We start from the raw sequence: 21395 nt of genomic DNA on the forward strand, positions 1-21395 counted from the left end.
CTTATAATTTTCTCAAAGTGGGCCTATAGATGTTATTATATAAAACAATAGACAAGAAATATGTCTATAAAAAAATAATGAGAATTAAAAAAAAATATAATAGTATCCTTAGGATGCCTCTGAAAAATACCTAAGGGAAAAAGAAAAAAAAAAAAAAAGAAAGGAAAGAAAGAGCACACCACATAACCCTCCCAAGCCAGGGGTTTTTGAGCTTGATTAAATGGGTTTTTCAACTTTGCTCACCTGGTAACTGCTGATCTAATTATGCCAGCATTCAAAACACAATTTAAAGAGTAAGAGAAAAGTGCAGATGTAGGATCAAAAAAACCAAAACCAAAACCAAACAACAGGAGAGAATTGCTAACACAACCAATTAAAGGCTGCAGAGCTGAAACCCAAGTATGTTAGTTGTGGTAATTCAGGGTGGTGGAGTGGAAAATAAAAACTATCTGTAGCAAAAAAACCCACAAACAAACCAACAAACAAACCAACAGACCTTTCCCCCACCCCCTAACAAAATCTAAAATGCTACCTGAGACAGAGGGTAAGAATTTGAAAGTATTTAAATAAAAAAAAAATCCCCCCTCTCCTTGTAAGTTCAGCTGCACTTCTTAAAGATCACAGAACATGAATTTGCAGTTTTCAAAACTTGTGCAAGTTTCTCAACTGGGCCTATGCAAAAATCCTAGGGGAAAACCCCTAAACTATCAGACTGGACAGCTTTGCTTTGGACTAAAGCCCATGAAAGGTCATAAGGATCCTGTAGATGAGTTGTGGAATAAATACCAATAATTCTACATATTCAAGGACAACTCTGTTATAAAAGCCATTACTGTTCAGGCTTTGAACATTCCCTGCAAATTTTCAAGGTGAAAACCAACAGCTGTCTCCAGAGACCCAAGTATATCAAAGATCTCTTTTTTTGCTGCCTATATCTGAGTTCTGAATTCCTTTTTCTCTTTTTCAAGCACCCTTAAGTTAAATTAATCAGAACTCCACGCTGTGATCATCAGAAGCTTCATACAGAGAGGATTATTTAGGGTCAGTACCATCCCCTTTGACTTCAGGTGCTGCAGTGCAGAACAGGATGCTGTGCTACCTGCCCACCACTCCATGTTCTTCTGAAAACATGTCAGCCCAATTAGTACTTTTCTGAAAACCTTTTTATTCCTTCTTCTTCCCTGTGCATGTACTGGTGTTCCTTAGAAGGATGTGCTCAATCTGATTCCCATTACTCAAGTATATTTTGCCTTTTATGTCTAGTGAGTCCAAATTGCTACAAACCATCCTCATAAATGGTCAGATTTATGCCGACCCAAGACTCATCTCCATCTGTTTCAGTGGCTGCACTTAAGAGGGTCAAGCTGGATATGAGCCATTATCCCAGAGGTGGAAAACCAAGGCTTTACACACTAAATCTATAGTTATCTTTGTCCCAATACAAGCCAGAGAACAGCAAAAATTCTTCACTAGAGATGCACAGGAGACTATTTGGCAGGTGAATTGCACTTTTGACACCTGTCAGTAGCATACATGGTCATCTACTGAAATGAGATTACATTTTTCTCAAAGGAGAAAAACATTTCAAACTCACTTCTGAAGTACAAGGGTGAAGTGAAAAAGTAAAACCTAAAGCATAATTTGTAGGTATTTTAAGAAAGACATGAGTGACATTAAAGGATTGCCTCTTTTCTCTGAGACAGGTACAAGGATGTACCTTTAACTGAACCATAAAGTTGCTACAAAATTTATTTTTCTCAGTCTTAACCACTGCTGGATAGTCTGCCCACTTGTGGGGAAAAAAGAGGCAGAGAAGTAGTCATGGATGGATACTGACAGGAGAATACCCTCCACTGCATGCAGATGTGCCTCCTTAACTGCATGAAGCAAGCCCTTAAGCACTCCTTGGTAATGAAATATGGATTTACTGTTTCCCAGTCAGCATAGAAATGCATTATTGCCACTAATTTGTAGAGAGAAGTTTTGGGGCTGGTAAGGTGATTTGTTTAGGCTCATCAGCTAACCAGAGGCTGAATCTCAGGGAGGAGGAGGGTGCTCCTTCCCTCCCAGGCTATTGCACACAGGCTTCTCCATCTCTGCTGCCCCAGTCAACAACTGTTCTCCAGGAAGAAAAAGATAAAAGGCCAAAAGGCCACTGGACAAAGAAATCAATCCTTTTCAGCTCTCACAGCTAGAGATTTTTGTGTTCTTTTTTTCCCTGCAAGCATGACTTACATGCACTGGAACTCATTAACAGCAATTGGGTTAAGTCAGTTAGTTATCCAAATAATGCTTAAGTAACAGTATCTTAAAATCCTGGTACTCCAGAGCAACTACAGAAAACATCCTGAAATTACTTGTTCCTCCCCACCAGTGCTGCTAGAGGTAGATGCAAACTTTGCAGAGCAAGGTACAATTACATTCCTGTTCTTAATGATGCAGGGAATATGAGAAGACAGATCATTTGCAGTGTTTCCAAGGTCATGCCAGAAAAAGAGGAGTTGTCTGTGCTGGGATTGGCCACATTGAGCAAGTGTCTCTTTAATGTGGCATATCACGGTAGTATTTAACATTTGATTAAAGTGGATACAACTTATTCCTTGGATCAGGTTTCCTTTCTACTGAGTGTTGCCTATTATACATTGCTGTGAAATGTTTCAGGGAAGATAAGCAGTATAATTAAGCGAGTGAAATATAACTTCCATTTCTCTTATGATATATCCTGCTATCAATTCAGTCACTGATTCAAATTTTCTGAAAACTGTAGATGTTTGCCAAAACAGTAATTTCCTGTTATTGCCATTCAACTACTTAAAGCACTTTGACATGGAAGGCAAAGTTCCCCCCTCTAGTCAGGAAATCCCCAAGAAATTAAAGACAGCAATTTCCCTATGATCACACTCTTCCAAACCAAAAGAAATCTTGGAATGGAAGGAATTCACTTAGTTTTAAGGTTATGAACTACTTTTTTTTTTTCTTTCTGCAATACTGATCCAACTTTAAAAGTCCTTCAAAACCCTTGAAAATCGTGGCCAAAGCCAGTGTTACAGTAACCTAGAGACACTGGAGTGCGGTTTTTGAACTTCTTGCCAGAAGCAAATATCAATTTTGAAATCAGGATTGTTACTAAGGGACTGGCTCCCACAGAACCATATGTTATACAGTGCTTGCATTTCTGCTGATAACTTAAGGTTTCTTCCCCCTTTTTCTCCAGGAAGGTTGAGCACTGCAGAGCAGAAGCACAGATGCAAGTCCCTTTCACAGTTTCAGCCTGGTATTTCTACATCAGGTCTGTGTAAAGAGCAGTCTGGCTTTGAGTCACATCTGAATGTGACAAAACTCTCTGGAGAAAAGTTATTGCCTCAGGCCCTGAAACCTGACCTTCACCAGATTTATGTTGTGTGAAATCCAAGCAACAAAAACCAGCACAGCATATTCTGAGTAATAATTAACCTTAATTTAACAGCTCATCTGTACTAATTTTCATTGTAATCCTCCACAAGATTACAATGTAAGTCCTGCAATACATACAGTGAGTTTATTTTTCTGTCTTATCTGATATGCTATCAGTCAACATCTCCAAAGGGGTTTTCCCCCTCATCAGTCATCTTGAAAATGAAACACAGCAAGAAGGACAGATGGCTGTGTGTGTCTGCATTTGTGTTAGAGCAAAGAGTGTGGGGGCTAATGGACAGCAAAGGAGTGGAAAAGGAAAGGACATGGCTTGTCTCCTGGTCTTTGATTTGAGCCTTGTTCATCCAATGGATCAGTGGCCCCCAGCAAGCAGCCACAGGCAGCCCTGCCTGGCAGGGCTCAGCGGGGCTCAGCCTGTGTCTGACCACTCACCCCACGGGCTGAGCACCTACTGTCACTCATCCCCCTTCCTCTCCTTTAAACAAGTGCTTTCATTACAGATACAAGCATAATTAGAAATAAATATTCTCTCACACAGGCACATTCACACAGGGAAGGAACCCAGCAGGACTGAACTCCTCCTTGATGGAAGGCTGCTAACCTCAAAGCATGAGTGCCATAGGCACACACAGGTAAAAGGAGCCTGTCCATCTTTGGAAAGCTCCTTCAGGAGAACAGAAAAATCCCACAGTCTAAAACAGAGATATTCTTTAACTTTTTTACAAGTTATCATTGTCTGATTGGCCACAGGCAAGCAGAAACAAAACAATATCTGGGATGATCTGGAGAATATAACTCCACAATCTGTTTGCACTTTGAGAGAGAATTAACTAAGCTAACCAGAAGCAGCTGCTTTTCAAAGCCACATACACTTTGGATTCAGTTAAGTCACAAATTATACATGCAAAACACAACGTGTCCCAGAGACACTCAGAGTGCTTGATACAGCTCTAGAGCTGGAGAGGCTAAGCTTGCAACCAAAAACTTTATATTTTTTCTTAGTCTTGGTCAACAGAAGATAAAGTTCAAGATGAGGGGAAAACCTGTATTTGAGCAAAAGCTAAAAGAAATGGTGCTCCTTATTTAAAAGTTCCTTAGGCCCACCTAATAGGCAGGAAGTTTGGCATTGACAGCAAACAGTCACAGTAAGGGATTACAAAAGTTACACAGTCATTAAGTGTCAGACTCAGGAGCAAGTTTAACTGGTTTATGAACCAGTACAACAGATCTTATTGCTGGACATAGGAAAACATTCAAAGAACTTGGATTCAAGGTGTCTCTTCATAGACAGTGAACACCAACAATTTATTAATTTGGTTTGTGCCTATTTAGATTTCAGAAATTAAATTGCACATGACAACCTTTGTGGATTATGAGTTCTGCCCATGGCTGGCAAGGGACTCATATCTGATGGATAGGAACAGGTTTTTATTTTCTTGATCCTCGCTCAGCATGATTAGAACCATACAATATATCCTTAGCAACATAACTATTTCAAGCACATCAAGCTTTTCTTCTGCTTATGGCAGGCTGTAAAATTGTGAGTCATTATATCTTGATCTTTATCTAAAATCAATATAAAATAACATTACATACCTATAGCCCCCACAAAGCATTTTAAAAAATTGCCCTTAAACCTTCCTGTGGACACTCCACTGCCCATACTTCTCCATTCAGAACAGAAAAAACATCCTAGAAAAAAGTGATGGCTTCAAACTGAAAGAGGGTAGATTTAGGTTAGCTATTAGGAAGAAATTCTTTACTGTGAGTGTGGTGAGACACTGGAAGAGGTATTTCAGAGTCACTGTGGATTTCCCGTGCCTGGGAGCGTTCAAGGCTGGGTTTGGATGGGCTTGGATGGGCTTAGAGCAACCTGTTCTAGTGAAAAATGTCCCTGCCTGTGGCAGGAGGGTTGAAACCAGAGAGTCTTTAAAATTTCTTCCAACCAAGAGATTCTATGATTTTGTGGTTCTGTAAAGTGTTTAGACATGTTTCTTTATACTTTGCTCTTCCAATTAAGCATTGAGAACATAATCTTTAAAAAGAAGTCCACATTTCCTTTCTGCATTCTACAGCATCAGATGAAGGCTCAGGGGATTAAAAAATGTACAGCACTTAATGGCTCACACATAAAGCCTGAAGTCTGAGGAAGAAATCAGAGAGTCTCTTTTCTTTTCTATCATTAAACATAGAAGGCTTGTGTCCTTCACTTCCTCTGATAAAATATGCTGATGGATTTTACTTGTGAACCCTCTCTGCTTTGCAGAGGTGAGAAGGCAAGGAGAAGCTCAATGGAGGCTCTTCTGTTCAGGAAGAAGCAGTATAGCTGTCACTGTTCAGCTACTGCAAATAAGTCACTTAAAAACTCGTTCAGAAAATCACAGATGCTGAGGGACAGAATGGCTCAGGTGAGAGGTGATAGGATACCACTACAATTTTCTACCTCGTTCAAAATCTATTTAAAGGTCTGTAAAAAATTTTTTTAAAAGTCATAATACTTTTTTCATCAAGAAGATCACTTGAAAATAAAATAATACAAAGAAAAAAGAATAAAACAAAAGTGAACAGTGTGAAAGGAAAAGGTTAAAATATCTTCTCAATCAAATGATAGCACATGCCTCCCAACCAGGTTGTTTCTTTTCTTTTTTCTTTTCTAAACTTGTATTTTTTGAAAACAGTACATAGTTTTACTCAATCATCTATCAACACTGAAAATCAGAAGAGTCTCCCTTGATTGTTTCATGAGAAAATAAATTGGAGGAGTAATATGTCAGGTTGTATAATAGGTTTACAGATTAAATCTATTTGGGTCCTTACAGACCTTTGAGTTGGACAATATATTGGGTGAACTGTAGCCTATGATCTGAGAAGAGGTGCTTACCATTGGTTACATATTGAAAAAGTAGAACAATTGTGGGCTTACTTATTTTCTCTTGTTTTTTGTTTTTTGTTTTTTTTTAAATAACTATTAGGAAAGCATACAAAGTGACCTTTAAAATAAATTCTTTTTCTCTAATACTTCAAAAGTAAATTTAGTCTAAAAGATTAAAAAAAAAGGAAAACTAATTTTAAAACCTCAAAGACTGCTTTGAAAAGTGACTCCAGTTCTGCAGCCAGCTCTATTATGCCCAAGACAAAGGCATTTGCCATACCTGTATTGATTTACCATACTTATATCGATTTTGCATCTAGGAAAATATAAAAACATGTTCCAAGCAGATAAACTCTATGTTTAGAACAAAGGATTAAATAGTAGCACAATATCCAGCATTTTGAGTAGAGTTAAAAAATGCTGAGTAATTAAGAACTTACAAATAGTGCAATCTCTACTGCAGTGGATATTGAGGGACTGCTAGAGAACCCATCACTTAGTGATGTTACTTTAGTAGTAGTGCAATACTGAATACAAAAGACCCTTGAGCCCCTCATTCTCCTTTCCCTTCCTTAACTTTTTCCTCCTTACTGCAAAGATACAATACACAAACAGGCAGTCATCCAAATGGCAGTGGCTATAAAAAAGAAATACACACATATATATAATTGTTAATTAGTTCCATAACTAGAACCCTTCAGTATGCTTGCATAGCTACCCTGGGGCATCATGAGTCCCCTAAAGCTATGCAGGAGGAAGGAGGTGTTTGAGGCAGATTTCTCTGCTGAAGAATTCAACAACTGGTTCATGTTATCACATACTGTGTAGTGGTGTCCAGCCAGGGATCTGCTTCTGAGGAAGCAGAGACATGGCACTGGGGAGGCAGAGGAGCAGATCAAAAGCAGAATGGGGTCATACAGATTTAAAGGTATGAGGAAACCAGAGTAAAATAATCCAGCCTGTGGTTTAGATAACTTTTCAAAATGTTTCTTTTCCTTGAAAATTGAGTATTCCATAAAATCCTGCCTGCTGTTCATTAAGTCAGATGCTGATGAAGAAAGGAGTTGTCCCTACAGCAGAGCTTTGCTCCTGCTGGGAGTCTCACACGAGCCTGAGGATGGGATGTTGACACTCTCCAGGGGCAATAGCACATGTCCAGGGCAGAATAATCCTAAATCCAGTCCTTACAAAGTGTCAGAAGAATCTTTTCTGTGTGCTAAACTTTTTATTAGTCAGAAGAAAGGATTGTCCAATAGGTAATTTGTTCTTTGACCTTTTCATTACTGTTTACAAGATAATAAAATGTACCCATTATCAGCAATATGCATTTACACTTTTACATTACATTTTACATAGGCATTAGCAAAGTCCCCTATGAGTCACCTCTTCAGATTGAACAGCTCCCTCAGCCTGTCCTCATAACAAAATGCTCCAGCCCCTTCATCATCTTTGTCACCCCTCACTGTACTTGTTCCATGCCCCTCTTGTCCTGAGGAGCCCAGAACCAAGCACAGCATCCCAGATGTGCCTCACTAGGGCTGAGTAGAGGGGGAGGACCACATCCCTTCAATAAATATAGTAGAAACTCTCATGTAAATTATGTGAGTCCAAGTTTCAGATTTAAAATGTTTTAGACAAATGAAATTTAGAGTCTCTTTGTAGCCAAAGTGCCAATGCCAGCTGTTGAATTTTCACAGAATACATAAACCAGGGAATATGTGTGATTCATGTAATGGACACATCATTTTTATAAGGCCCTAATTTGTTTTTCCTTGCAGATCATTCTATCTTTCTGCAAACAAACAGGGACTGGCCACTGGATTACCTGGCTTTTAATATTCCTTCTTTTTAAAAAAAAGTCCATGTTGAATAACCAAGAAGTAACCAGGTACACTGCAAGCTTAGCACAGTTAACCTTGGAACAAATTGTAGTATCCAGCCACCCAAACTCACTATGCTCATCAGCCCCAGATTACAGTTTTGCAAAGTAATTCTACTGTAAATACTTAAATAATGCATGCAAGTGTCATGAGCAGGACTGCTGATATATTGCAGTAACAGACTGCTTGCTGTCTCTGTCAGCCAGCGAATCTTGATTACTATGCATCAAAAAGTTTCCATGGAAATAAAAGGTAATGATTTCAGCACTGCATGAGAAATTTTTAATTATTTCCAATACTTAACACATTGTTAGAATTGCTCTGTTTATGTTTGAATATGTGAATGTATTGCATTTGTGGAAGTCAAGAGAGACTCTTGGGACCCAGTATTATAAAAAAGCTAGGAAGGATGAAGAACTTTACACTTGTGAGTTTTTTAAAATCTTATCTAGAAAAATAAGACTGTGTGCTGGTGGTGCTTTCGATTTTGGCTTATCAACCTGATATACCCCAGACATGTGGGATCAAAGAGGACTGTGTCAGAATGATCAATAATACTAAGGTGACACTAATGAGAGTATCGTCTGCAAGAATGCAGTTGCTCTTTTATGCCCATGGGTGCCCAAAAATAAAGAGGCAGTAATTAATCTCTATATTAACTAGCAATTGTTTACAACACACAGAGAAGCAAAGGGGCATCTTGTCAGCAGGAAATCATTTGCTGAGAATAATGGACTGTGATGCTGGAGATCTGGCCAGGATTGCTTGGCTACTGCTCCCAGACCACACAGGAAGGCCTTTTAAAGTTTTGATCTCATTGGAGCACTCTTTCTCTCCAGTGTTGTGATGAAAAGCTTTTTTGGCTGTACTGGCTGTGAAGCTTGACTTGAAGTCTGACACAGATCTGAAATCACACAAAGGAAGCAGGGCCAACCTTTCAACTGCCAGGGTCACTGGGAGGGAATCAAATATCCTGGTCTTTCACCAAAAGAGAGCTGTTAAGTTGCAGGTTGAAAGCTCTAGGCTGAAGGTTTTAAACTCTTGTTCTGGGTTGTATGCTCCTGCCTTGCCAGCAAAGATATTGTTGAATTGTTAGTGCCTGTGTATGCTCCAGGAATAAAAAGCACATCAGTTTGTTTTTGAAATGTGAAATTGATTTCAAAAGACAAGGTGGGAAAAGTGCTTCTTTCTTCATGCAAGCAAGACACATTAAAAACTGTTCTCTGAACAACAACAACTCTGTATTATGCATTACCAACTCAAAATTATTAGCAGAAAATTCTAAACCCATATTCAATTTCTAAGCATATGATCAGATTTTAAAGATATTTAGCCATTTTATTTATAGATCTTATTTTTTAAAAATTGTGCTAAAGTTCCAGGTGGTAATAACTTGCACATCAAAATAAGTAGTTTCCACATTTATATAATGCAGACATGATTTTCTGATTTAAAATATTTGTTTTTCTAATAGTACAATTCATCACTAAAACTTTACTGAAGTGAATTCACAGCTAACTTCAGTTAATCAATTAAAGACAGTAAAAAGTCTGTACTGCATTAATTTAATGTTTTTAAACAGGGGTCTGTGGTGAGGGAAAAAAGAAACAAAATAGGTTTTTCCCCTTCTTTACACATTTTCTCTCAGGTTGTACATGTTTTTGAGTAGTAATGTAAAAAAAAAAAAAAAAAACCAAAACAAAAAAAAAAAAAAAAAAAAACTTCACTGAGGCTTAGCCAAGAATCCAGTCAGGGTATATGAAAGATGTAGGATAGACAGTCTTATACAAAATATGCTGTTCACCTCAGTGTTCCATACATCTGCACAGAAGAGTGGGAAGAAGTATATCACTGGCCCTAAAAGTAGAAAAGCTCTACTATGAAAGGACAGCTTCACCATATTTCTCCTTCCCATTGCATTGTTTTTCCTTTTCATGTACCCTGTCAGTCCTGGCTTTGTGCTAGGCACAAATCAGGTACTCAAGCACAATTGAATTTCACATATTTAGGCATAAATAATTGCTTGCTATGTACAGAGTGCAATCATCAGGATTGTTTCTTTCAAGGAAGGTGCCCAAACACCTGAGTCCATCATCCAGGGCATGTATTCAGCCTCTGACCTCCCTAGATATGTAAAGTCTAATTTACAACTAATCTCATCTGCATTTACATATCTGAGTATCACTTCATTTATCCCTCAAGTATCTTCTCAGTGGAACTGCATTAGCAGGTCTCAGACCACAGCCCAGCCTCCTACTAACAAGCTGGTGTTGGGTCTCTCCAACCACATTTAAAGTCACTTTCCTTTACTTAAGATGCACATTTGACCTGGGCTTTAAAGACTCCTCAACCTGCAGAAGTCCAGCAGCACTCAACAGTGACTTGGTTTGCCTGAAATAGTGAAAGTTTGTAAAAAAATTGCATAATCTCGAGTGACACTGGACTCTCACAACAGTGAGTGCTACAACAGTCAACAATATAATAACTTTACGGAAAAATGTTGTGGGCAACCCTTCTAAAGTTCAAACATTCCTTTGAAATGTTTATAAATATTTAGGATACAAAGATCACCAACCATGCAAAATTTGAACCATGTGTATTTCTATGCTGCCTTTAGCAAGGACCAGTTTAAGATGAAGGTAACATTAAATACATCAAGGGGGTGTGTGCAACCATGGCAACACAAACTGAAGTATAAAACTAACATGAAATTTTCAAACTGTTTGACTTATTAGAAATGTCTCATTTCTGCCCAGCATTCCTTCTGACAACACCTACATCATAAAACAACCACAACCCAGAAAGGTGTATGGAGAAGCTGTCATTGGGTCAGCAAAGCACTCCCAGGACAAAGAGAGGGATTTTACCTGCCATTGCCACCCACCAAAAACGTTTGTTTTATCAGAAGTGGCTGGGCACCAAGGAAGACCTCACTGGAGATTCAGAGACTGCAAGGCAAATTCCAAATACCATGAGGCAAATAGCAGCCCCTGAATGGGAGACAAACTCAGCACGTGCTGGGATGAGAAGGATGGAGAACAGTGTGGCAGGTCACCTCTACCACCAGCAGCAGCACCACAAGGAATACAAGATCTCTTATAACCACCATGGTCTCATGAATGAAAAAAAAAAAATAAAACAGAGGAAAAGTCATCTTAATACACAAGTATAGACAAAATTAAGTATCAGATCCTAAAAGATGAGACATTTTGAGTAACAGGAAAATGACGACTTTGACAACAACATGCTGCAGCTTTTAGAAGAAATTGAAAGCAGGTTCTTGGTTAGGATTCAGAACAGACAGGACAGATGGGACAGTGAGGTATTTGGATAACTATCCCTGTCCTTCACACATGAGGTGTCTGAAGCAATGTATAATAATGAAAGCAGTTTTCCAGTCTCTGTTGAGACTTTTCTGAACAGAGTCCACTAATTGGTCCTGAAGACTAAGGTTATGCACTCTCTGAGCAGCCTCCCTAATTGAGAAATCACTTCTGAAAACCTGAGCCCATGTGCACATTCTGTGAGTTAGATTATCCTTACATGATATCTGGGGCACCACTTAAAACACTGGTCTTGTCCATTTGAAAAAGAAAGAGCTCACATTAGAGATGGCTACCCCTGCTACAACCTTCTCCTCAGATTTAGAGTCCATTGGCAATAACTATCAATTATTCTTACTCCGCCTTCCTCTTCATCAGACTAACACATGCCATCTTATTGCCACAAAACATGAACCTAGAAATGTCTAAAGAGGCATTAAAATTGCAGCCTTAAAACCATATGCAATGCAGATTGATATTAAGAGGGCTCCTGACATACTGAAGAGCTACTTGTAGACTTTGGGCACTTTAAATCATAAATGAGGAGTTATATAAAACCAGTTAATTTTAGATTAAGCAGTAGTAAGATTGAGGAACTTTATCTAGAATAGCTTTGAAACTCATTTTAATTAAAATTTTTAATTGTTACTAAGGAAAGGAATGCTTGGGAAATATTTGGGAAATTCTGATTGTTGCCAAAAAAGACATAAAGGAAGAATCAAGTGATCAACTAACTGCACATGGCTGCATTTAAAAATGGGTCATTGTGCATTTTCTAAATTAAAAATTAAAAGTAACATTTTTCACAGACTGCTACATATCTCCAAACTGAAGTTCTTACACTTTCTTTAAGGTACATATGCAATTTTATACTTCCTACTTTGTAAAAAAAATTAGCGAGTTTCCAAAAATGGCTAAACATGTGAAGATTATATTTACAGCTTGTGATGAGGTGAGAAGAAGCTGCAGAGACTTTGACAATTTTGAAAGCAGGTAGTGTGAATAAAAAAAAATAAAAATAAAAAGTCCAGAATCTTTAGCTTTTCCCTCAGAGAAATGCAAAGAGCCTGTAGCTGATATGAGATGGAATATAAAATTTGTATCACATATGTGAAATAAGAATGGCAGCTCCAGGTTACCTATAAGGTGTGAAGATTAATTAATGGATGTTTGCATTCTTTGTTGAAGATGTAAAACACTGTATAGGTGCTAAGCATTACTACTAAAAAGAGGAATTTTCAGACTTAGGTAAGTTCAGTTTACATAATATAAATGACTTCATATTTCTGCTAAATAATTTTCCAGTACTTTTGCCAGTTCTTGCCACCATCTAGCTGCAAAAACTGAAACCCTGACTATCTTAAAAGATGACAAAATTTTGCAAATTATCTGTATTAATGTATTGCAAGGCCAGAACAGCACAAGAAAATATTAACCATGATGGAGGCCCTCAAGTGTGTTACATTATCTTAAAATTGATTCATTCTTGTTTAAGGCTTTTTAGACATGAGAAAAACAAAGGAAGAGAAGAACTAAAATTTATTAATTTCTATCTAAAAATCAAAGGAAATGCTGGAAAAACCTAATCCCAGCCCTAGCCCCATTAAAGTCAACACTAAAACTCTACTGACAGCAGAGCAAAAAGGTCTCAGACAATGCGTCATAATTTTTAGCACAATTTTATTGGAGAAAAACAAGTGATGCTAGCTAAGTACTCATAGGTGATTTGGAAAACAGGACAAACACTGAGGTAACAAGGGCAGCTGCTGATACTTGCCCAAGTAAGTAAAAAGGGAAAGCAGATTTCTAAATGTGCAGAAAGACCTTTAGCACTGACTGGAGATGAAAGGACTAGAGACATTAAATTTAGATAAAAGTAATACCATATATTAAAGAAAACAATTCCATTTATACAAAAATAGGCTTGGCCAAGAAAGCTCACTATCTAGGAAAGAGATGTTGGCATTACATAGTTCTGGGAAATATCTCTTGGGGAAGAGGTTCTGGTATGTTTTAACTTACTTCTTTTCAAATTGAAGCTCCAATGTTTCTACTGTGAACAGTAGAAACAATCACTACCTACAAGAAAAGCCTTGGTTTAGGAATGAACAGAAGTCCACAAATGTCCACATATATCCTGCTGCTTCACATATTGCTTGCTTTTATTTGAAGCAGCCATCTAAAAGAATTAATGAAGAATTGGTCTGAGTATTCCTTGTGCTGGAGGATGACTGCATCATTTTCACACAGACCTTTTGTTCTGTTTGCTTTTCCCTGCTGACAGGATGTCCCATTTTCAGGAAGGCAATCTGCTTTTCAGCTGCTGCTCTCCTTGGAGAAGGTATGGCACAGCAGCTAGGAGGAAACATCCTCGTGTGTCTCCAGCTGTCCACAGGAACTGCCAGCCTATGCTGGGGCACAAAGTGGAGAGGGAGGATGGTGGATGAATTTCTGGCTTCCTTCTGTCTAATTGTGTTTTAATGATCTGACTACTGGTTATCCTGCCCATCAACTGCCCTATGCAGCAAAACAGGCCCCATGAATCAGGCATATCATCTCAGCATGGCAGGGCTTTTTATAGAACTGAAATATGTCATTTAATAACACTTCAGGCCAGATTCTCAGCTGATGTGAACGTGCACAATCTCACTGAAGTCACTGGATCTATTCTGACCAGCTTTAGGCAAGGAGCTGGCTATCTATTCATAAGGATTGCAGAAAAGAGCCTTTATTTATACATTAGGCAAGGGCAGGAAAATCCCATACTCCCACTGGGTTGTCTCACTGCATGCCAGTTTCTCAGAGCTCTGAGCTAATTTGAGGAAACACAATTAGAGAGAGTGTCATAGCTGCTAAAGGGTCTGTAATTCATCACCTGCAAAACAAGGGCAGTCAACACTGAAAAATACATGAGCTCCTCTGAGTTTTTTGAGCCACTGGAGCAGTAGATCACAGCAGCATGTATTCCAGTTCTCTTCCCCTCCTTCCAGGTTAGCTCTGAGTAGAACTTTCTCTGCAGACTCTGCCTCCTTTCTGCATCCTTTAGACAGCAGCATAGTTTTTCCAGCAATCTTACTGACACCTACTTAGAGCATTTTAACATAAAGGTCAGTACACTGGAAGGTGAGACACGGGTTTTTGAAATCCTTATGCAGTGGATACAATGCACTAGGATCTCCAAATCCCTGATTTGGCAATCCCTAATTCCAGTCAGTTCAAAAGCCTAAATCAATTAAACCTGCTGGCACACTTGGGCCCTTCCTACTAGAATGAGTTCAATAGGGTCTAAGGCAGCACCCAGTGTTTGAACACCAACGTTTTTTTGTTTTGTTTTGCTTTTTTTGTTTGCTTGTTTTTGGTTTTGGGGTTTTTTTTTTGTTTGTTTTTTTGCTAAGCTATGGGTGTGGCAGGAAGAAAATACATGAAAATAAGTTCTGAGCAAGTACTTCAGAATGAGATAATGCCACACCAGCTGCAATTGTTATGAGAGGGACTTTGTGAAGAAGTTATTAGATAAGAAGGAGTACATCAGTGAAATAAGAAAGTTTTGAGGGGTTTTTGGTTTGTTTGTTTGTTTTTAACAGTATTGGTCTTTCATACTTGAAAACAAGAAGATTATGCAGTCATCATTTCAGGTGTGTACTCAAAGTAAGGATTACATTTTTAAGCACAATAATGAGTGGAAACCAAGGAGAAAGTGGGTTGCAAGAAATACTATGTGCTTTAATGCCAGCTGCTTGGACTCACTGAAGTACACAGCAGGCTGTACTGTCAATTAATGGGATCAATGGGATGGTGTGCCCTGGGGCAGACCACATCTGGCAGATGTTCTGAGGACAATCTGATTCTCTCTCAGCATTGTCTATGGCTCCACATCTGTTTGTGAAAGCTCAAGGCTCAGTTTATGCCACTACTATACCCAAAAAGATCTTCTCACATGTGGATGCACAAAACATGGTGAGAGAAACTTTAGGGAATAATCAGTGAGAAGAGAGCTGAAAGCAGAAAACCTCACAAATCAAGTCTGCTTGTCCTTATCCAAGTCCTGGCAGGGTGGAGGTGAGAATTTGAAGAGAAGGTAAAGAGGTCTCATATTCTTTGATGACCACAGAAGCAATGATTTTCTCAGATTGGATGCACATGACAGTTGATGTGGTGATGAGAAAAACTTATCCTGCTTTAAGAAATGTGCTTTGCATTGTTGGTGAATGTGAGGTGGCAATTACAAACACTGAGGGACTTTTTTCTTCTGGGGAAAGTTTTGAAGAGTTTTTCAGAGAAATCTCTCACCGCTACATTAATATTTTCACCTTTAGGTTCAATTGACCTGACTGCTTGAGGAAATATATGTGAGTCAGTAGAAACACCACCTGGATCAGTATTGTAGGAAAGGTGAATCTGGTAGCCAATGTCAGATGTTAGATGAAACATTTACTCAGAAATATTTTCAGCACCTCTTTTGAACCACAGTTTAGCTGATGTTTGAAGTAAAACTAATGGCACCTCTCTGACATAAAGATGTATCTATGTTGATGAAGCTGCATCTATTTTTGCCAACATTAGTAGCAAAACATGAGAGTTTTACAGGTTATAAAATTGTTTTTGATTTAACAGAGATTTTTCTCTAGTGCTGAGAAAGGTGTTAAAACAGGCTTAAGCACTCTCATTTTTAAAGTAGCTATTTTGTGTTAAGCAGTCCTGTTTAAATGAAAGTCATAAATTGTGCATGTGTTCCTGCTGGCTATTAGCTTCTAGTTAGTAGATTCTGAATTACCTTCCCAGAGTGAAATGCTTATGTGAGTCACAGTTCATAATATTGCTTATTGAGCTACACCTCTGTAATTTGAGCTAATTGAGTAAAGTAATAGTGTCACAGGACTTTCGTACAGAGTTTCTGCTCTGGCTGTAGTTACTTCTTGTCAATTACCAACTCACATTAATCACTATTATTGCCAAAACTGTCATTAGTGTATGGCAGTATTTATTTTATTCCAAAAGGTTCATTTATGGGTGGAATCTATTCTCTGTATTCATGCCTTATTCCCATTATTTGAAGTGTTCCCATCTACCCTCCCCCATTCCATCCTTTCCTCTTTCTCTTATTAGCCATAGGCCTCTTTCATGATTATTTTTTAATTTATAATATTAGCCCCATTATTTTTAGCACTGATTAACAAATGTAGGCTCCCTAGCAGTCCTCTTTCCTCTTCTCCTCCTCATCAATCATTACCATAATAGGCTTCTTGTTATTCTGAATGCCTGCTCAGCACATTTTTCCTATGAAGGTGCTGGAGAGTCTAAAAAGCCCCTCAGCAGAAGAGAACTGATCTGAAGTCTAAAGGATCAGCATCACTGGAAATGAGAGAAAGGAATGGCTGATTGTGGCTTTATCTTGCACTACTCTGTTGAAGCTTTCAAATTTACTTGCAGCAGCTGCTGCTGATACAATATTGGAGAAGATTTTACAGCAGCTGTATATTGATGCTATAAATAAGATCAAACAGCATTCCTGTTAATGATGAGGCTTAATAAGGAAGGAGACTTAAAAAAAAACTTTCAAATCCCTACAGTGTTTCTACAGTTTGTTTATTCTCTTGCTTTCTACATCTCTCTTCAATATTCCATTTTTCTTATGATTCTTTGTTATGACTTTGATACTCTTAGATATCTGGCTTTATTATAGGTTTTATTTTATATTCACTTAGATTACTTCTTCTCATGCTATATGGACAATATTTGTTTCCCCATACCATCCCTTTTCTTTATTCTTTCCATATCTCTTTTTTCCTGCTTCTGCCTTGCTGCATGTCTCTCCAAAGTTCTATGACATTTGCTGCCTTCTAGTGACTGCTTTATCTGTTCATCTTCCTTTTCATTTCTATTCTCAATCTTCACTCTACTCCTTTCTCTCTTTGGGTCTTTCTTAGTTAAGGTCTTTCCATATTTCATTTAGATTTTGCTTATTTCAGAATACAATCCCTAAACACAATATAGTAGCCATAACAAACTCTCCCATCAACACAATTTCCTATTGAGTGAGAATTTGTATGGCTGAATTTAGAGAATACAATTAGTTAGCATATATAATGCAAAAATACAACCTGAAAAAATTAAGAATTACAAAAAGATCAAGATGGTTGGGTGTGTCCCCGGACCATAATTTTCTCCCATCAGAGATGCAATGCATGGTATCACTGCTCTCTGCTGAATATCTCATTTTCATTTTGCTGAAGGCCATGCCCTAAACCACTACAGTTCAGGTTTTTAAATCTGGCTTGCAGCCTGAACTCCAGCACACCTTTGCTGAAGACAGTATCTTTCCCTTCGGTCCTCCAGGTGGGCTTGGGAGGCTCTACGTGCAGCTGAACCATCTGCAGTGCACAAGGAGGGGCTGCTGCTGAGAGGATTCATGTGCAGGAATTTTCAGGCCTGACCTTTGCACTGGCACCTGGCTGAACTCATCCTCCTCAGAGTCTCTGCCTGCAGGGCAGGGCAGCACCCAAGAGCAGCTTCTCCTCCCTGCAGCAGCTGGGTAGCAACAGAAGAAGCTATGGCACTTACAAACACTGCCATCCTCCTTCTGCCTGGGATTTCAGGAGCAAGTACAGCTGAGGTACACACAAAATATTTCCCAGTGAAGTTGGAAAAGCAAGCCTGCAGTCAGTCATGTCCTGCCTGTACTGAAAGCAGCCGCCTGGAGCACTCACTGGCCTCCCAGCAGTATTTCTAATTTATCTCTGTACCTCAAAAATTCACCAGCACCCCAGGCCCACGCTGCTCCAACAGAGAACCCCCTTGCCCTTACACAGCTTCTACCAGACAGCCTGACAGCACAAGTCTGAAATTTTCCCTACAATAAAGAAAATGCTGCCTATTCAAACACTGCATCAAGCACTTTGCTTCGTGGGTTCTTCCTTAGTGCAACTCCTCCCCAGCTCTTCACAAGGAATTGCTAAAAATAGCATTTTTGTTTCTTCCTACTGCTTGGTCTTTGGAATTCTATTGTAGTTTTGCAATCAGTCAATTTGTGAGAAACACTACGGAGAGACCCTGCATGAGTTCTCTCTGAGTGTTGTGATTTAGAAAGCCTGGACACAGCTGAAGGATCCAGTGATAAACCATCCAGACCTGGAGACCAGACAGCATCACCTCTGGACCTTCCCACTAATCAGCACTGGAAGGGGCAAACAACTTACCTTTGATATATTGAAATGCAAGAGTACCAGTTTTCCCCTAATAAAGCAGTGACATTAAACTGTTTTAGACTAATAATTTTGTCTTCCAAAGTGACCCCTATGTATCCAGCATAGCTGAGGGAAAAGGACAGGAAATAACCTGCAACACAGATTGAACAAAGGCTCTGGAGATATAGTGTGCAGCTCCCAATGTGAAGTGTCCTTTAGCAGTAAACCTGACTTAAAATATCCCCAGTTTTATCACCTTTGCAGCTTGGTCTTCCTTCTATATCTCACCTAGACTGCCTCCTCCAGATAGAATTAATGCAACTTTTAAGGGCATGGACTGAAATAATCCAGGTTGAAAAACCCCTTGGGATGGGGAGGGTGGTAGGGTGGAGAAGGCAGAAAAAAACTGATACAAAATTTTAATTAATTACATTGTTCTTCTAGTACAAATCACTTTTGGGGGTTTTGAATTATCATTATTTTAGAAAATGCTTTGTTATTATTTATGGATTCTATAGATTAAAGATTGTTGTTGAGACTTGCATGCTGAGATGAGAGGCTTTAGAAAATGACTTAAGAGTAACAAAATTCCCGTAAACAGGTATTAGTTTCCAAATCTGCACAGACTGAAAAAGAAGAAAGTAGGCAAGATATTGAACACCACAGGGAAAAGTGGTGCAGGTTTTAAGTTTTGAAATTCAGAATATCACAATTTTTTTCACACTGAAGGAATGAGATTATTTTCATAGAAAATGGCCAACATTGGCATCCACTGGCATGTGGTGGACAGTGTGGTGAAGCCACCTAAATATGCAAACTTTGATGGATTTCTCTCAAACCAAAGCTTCCAAAAACTAAGTTTCTGCTGCCCCTGGAGCTTGAAAGGCCACCTGTGAAATGCCCAAGACTCTGGGGGAACGAGTTATTTTCCCCACAGAAAAGGTCAATTGTTCCAGTCCAGTTGCATTTGGCGACAGTGGAATGCTGCCTCCTAAATTTGCAAATTTAAAAAACCAAAACCAAAACTGCCAGCAACAAAGATTATAACTGTCCTAGGAGCCCCATATACCACCTATGAGATGGCTCCCAGACCTTGGAGAAATGAGGTTTTTTTTCCCATGGAAAATGACCACCATTTGCAACCACTCACATCTGGCAACACTGGGTTGTCAAATTAAAATTTTTCAAACTTTGCAGGATTTCTCCCAAAACAAAGTGCCATCAACTAGGGCTCTGGCTGCACTTGGAGCCCCAAATGCCACTTCTGACCTGCCCCTAGACATTGAGGGAATGTCTCTTTTCCCATAGAAACAGAGCATTTTTGGTGCCCAGTCACACTGGGAGACAGTGAGGTGCCACCTCCTGAATTCACAAACAATGCAGGATTTCTCCCAGGACAAAACTACCACCAACCAGGACTCTGCCTGCCCTTGGAGCCTTCAAATACCACTTCTGAGCTGACCCCCCCAGAGCTCAGGAAAGTGAGCTCTTTGTTCCATGGAAAAGTCACTGTTTGTGTTCAGTTGCAGTGGCCAACAGTCTGTTGACACCTTAAAAATTTGCAAACTTTGGAGGATTTCTCCCAAAGCTGCCAGCAACTAGGACTCTGCCTGGCCTTGGAGCCCCAAACACCACCTCTGACCTGCCCCTAGACACTGGAGGAATGGGGTTTTTTCCCCATGGAAAAAGACCATTGTTTGCATTCAGTCATATGAGGTGACAGAGGGTGGCCATATTAAAAATTTGCAAACTTTGCAGGATTTCTCCCAAACCAAAGCTGCCAGCAATGAGGACTCTGGCTGCACTTGGAGGCACAAGTGCCATGTCTGGCCTGACTCCGAGATGCTGGTGGAATGAGGTTTTTTTCCCCATGGAAAATGGACATGGTTTGCATTCGCTCGCATGGTGTCAAAAGTGGCACACTGACTGCAATTTTGCATTTTTGTTAATTTTTTTGGAAGGCCTGGAATTTCTTTTACTCTCTCTTTCACCTTCTCTTTAAGTAGTTTTTGATTTTGCATTGTGCCTGGCTGTTTTCCTTCTTTGTATAGAGACCCTACTGAAACTCACTAGCTCCTTATATGAAGAAAAACAACTTTCAGAAGTTTGGAACATGTATGAAATATTTAGCAAGCACCAATTCATTCTCTCTGCAGCAAGAGGTCTAAAAGGGCAAGATTTTTCTCATATACTGCAAAACAGTTTCATATATATTTAATGGAGTTTGCTAATTTGACAAAATACCAGATTAATAGGGCCAGTGATACAAAAATGTTGCAGTTGTTCAAGAACTTAGGTATTTTTTATCCAATTTGAATGTAGAGGATTTGGCAACGTAGGACATTTTTTTACCCTTTCATTTCCCTTTCTTTCATTACACTTTTACCACAACTTCATATGCCATTAGAAGAAGGATGCTTTATTATTTCATCTGGTTCCTGGCACTTACTGAACCTTGACTTACTCAAAATGTCTCTCTTGTGGAAGTAGGGAAGAGAAAAGAGTCTGCTGGAGGTTTTATAAAAATGCAGGAAAAATAGCAGCTCACTGCTAAGATTCAGGCTGCAGCAGCCTGAAGAGAGGCCACGTTGAGAGAAAAAGTGAGAGGAGGCACAAGCATGAATCCTGAGCACAGCAGTGAGTTACAGTTGGCAGTGTCAGCCTTGCCCCATGGAACAGGAACAAATAAACAAATATCACCAGACTTCCCATCCAAGCCATA

At 39.1% G+C, this 21395-nt stretch overlaps 1 long non-coding RNA gene across 1 annotated transcript in view; it reads right to left on the reverse strand.

Annotated features, from left to right (window-relative positions):
* Positions 1 to 21395, reverse strand: part of LOC306802536 — a 107841-nt gene that overhangs the window by 51009 nt on the left and 35437 nt on the right. The window lies entirely within an intron of this gene.

Source organism: Erithacus rubecula (assembly GCF_903797595.1).
Source record: "Erithacus rubecula genome assembly, chromosome: 5".
Classification (NCBI taxonomy): domain Eukaryota; kingdom Metazoa; phylum Chordata; class Aves; order Passeriformes; family Muscicapidae; genus Erithacus; species Erithacus rubecula.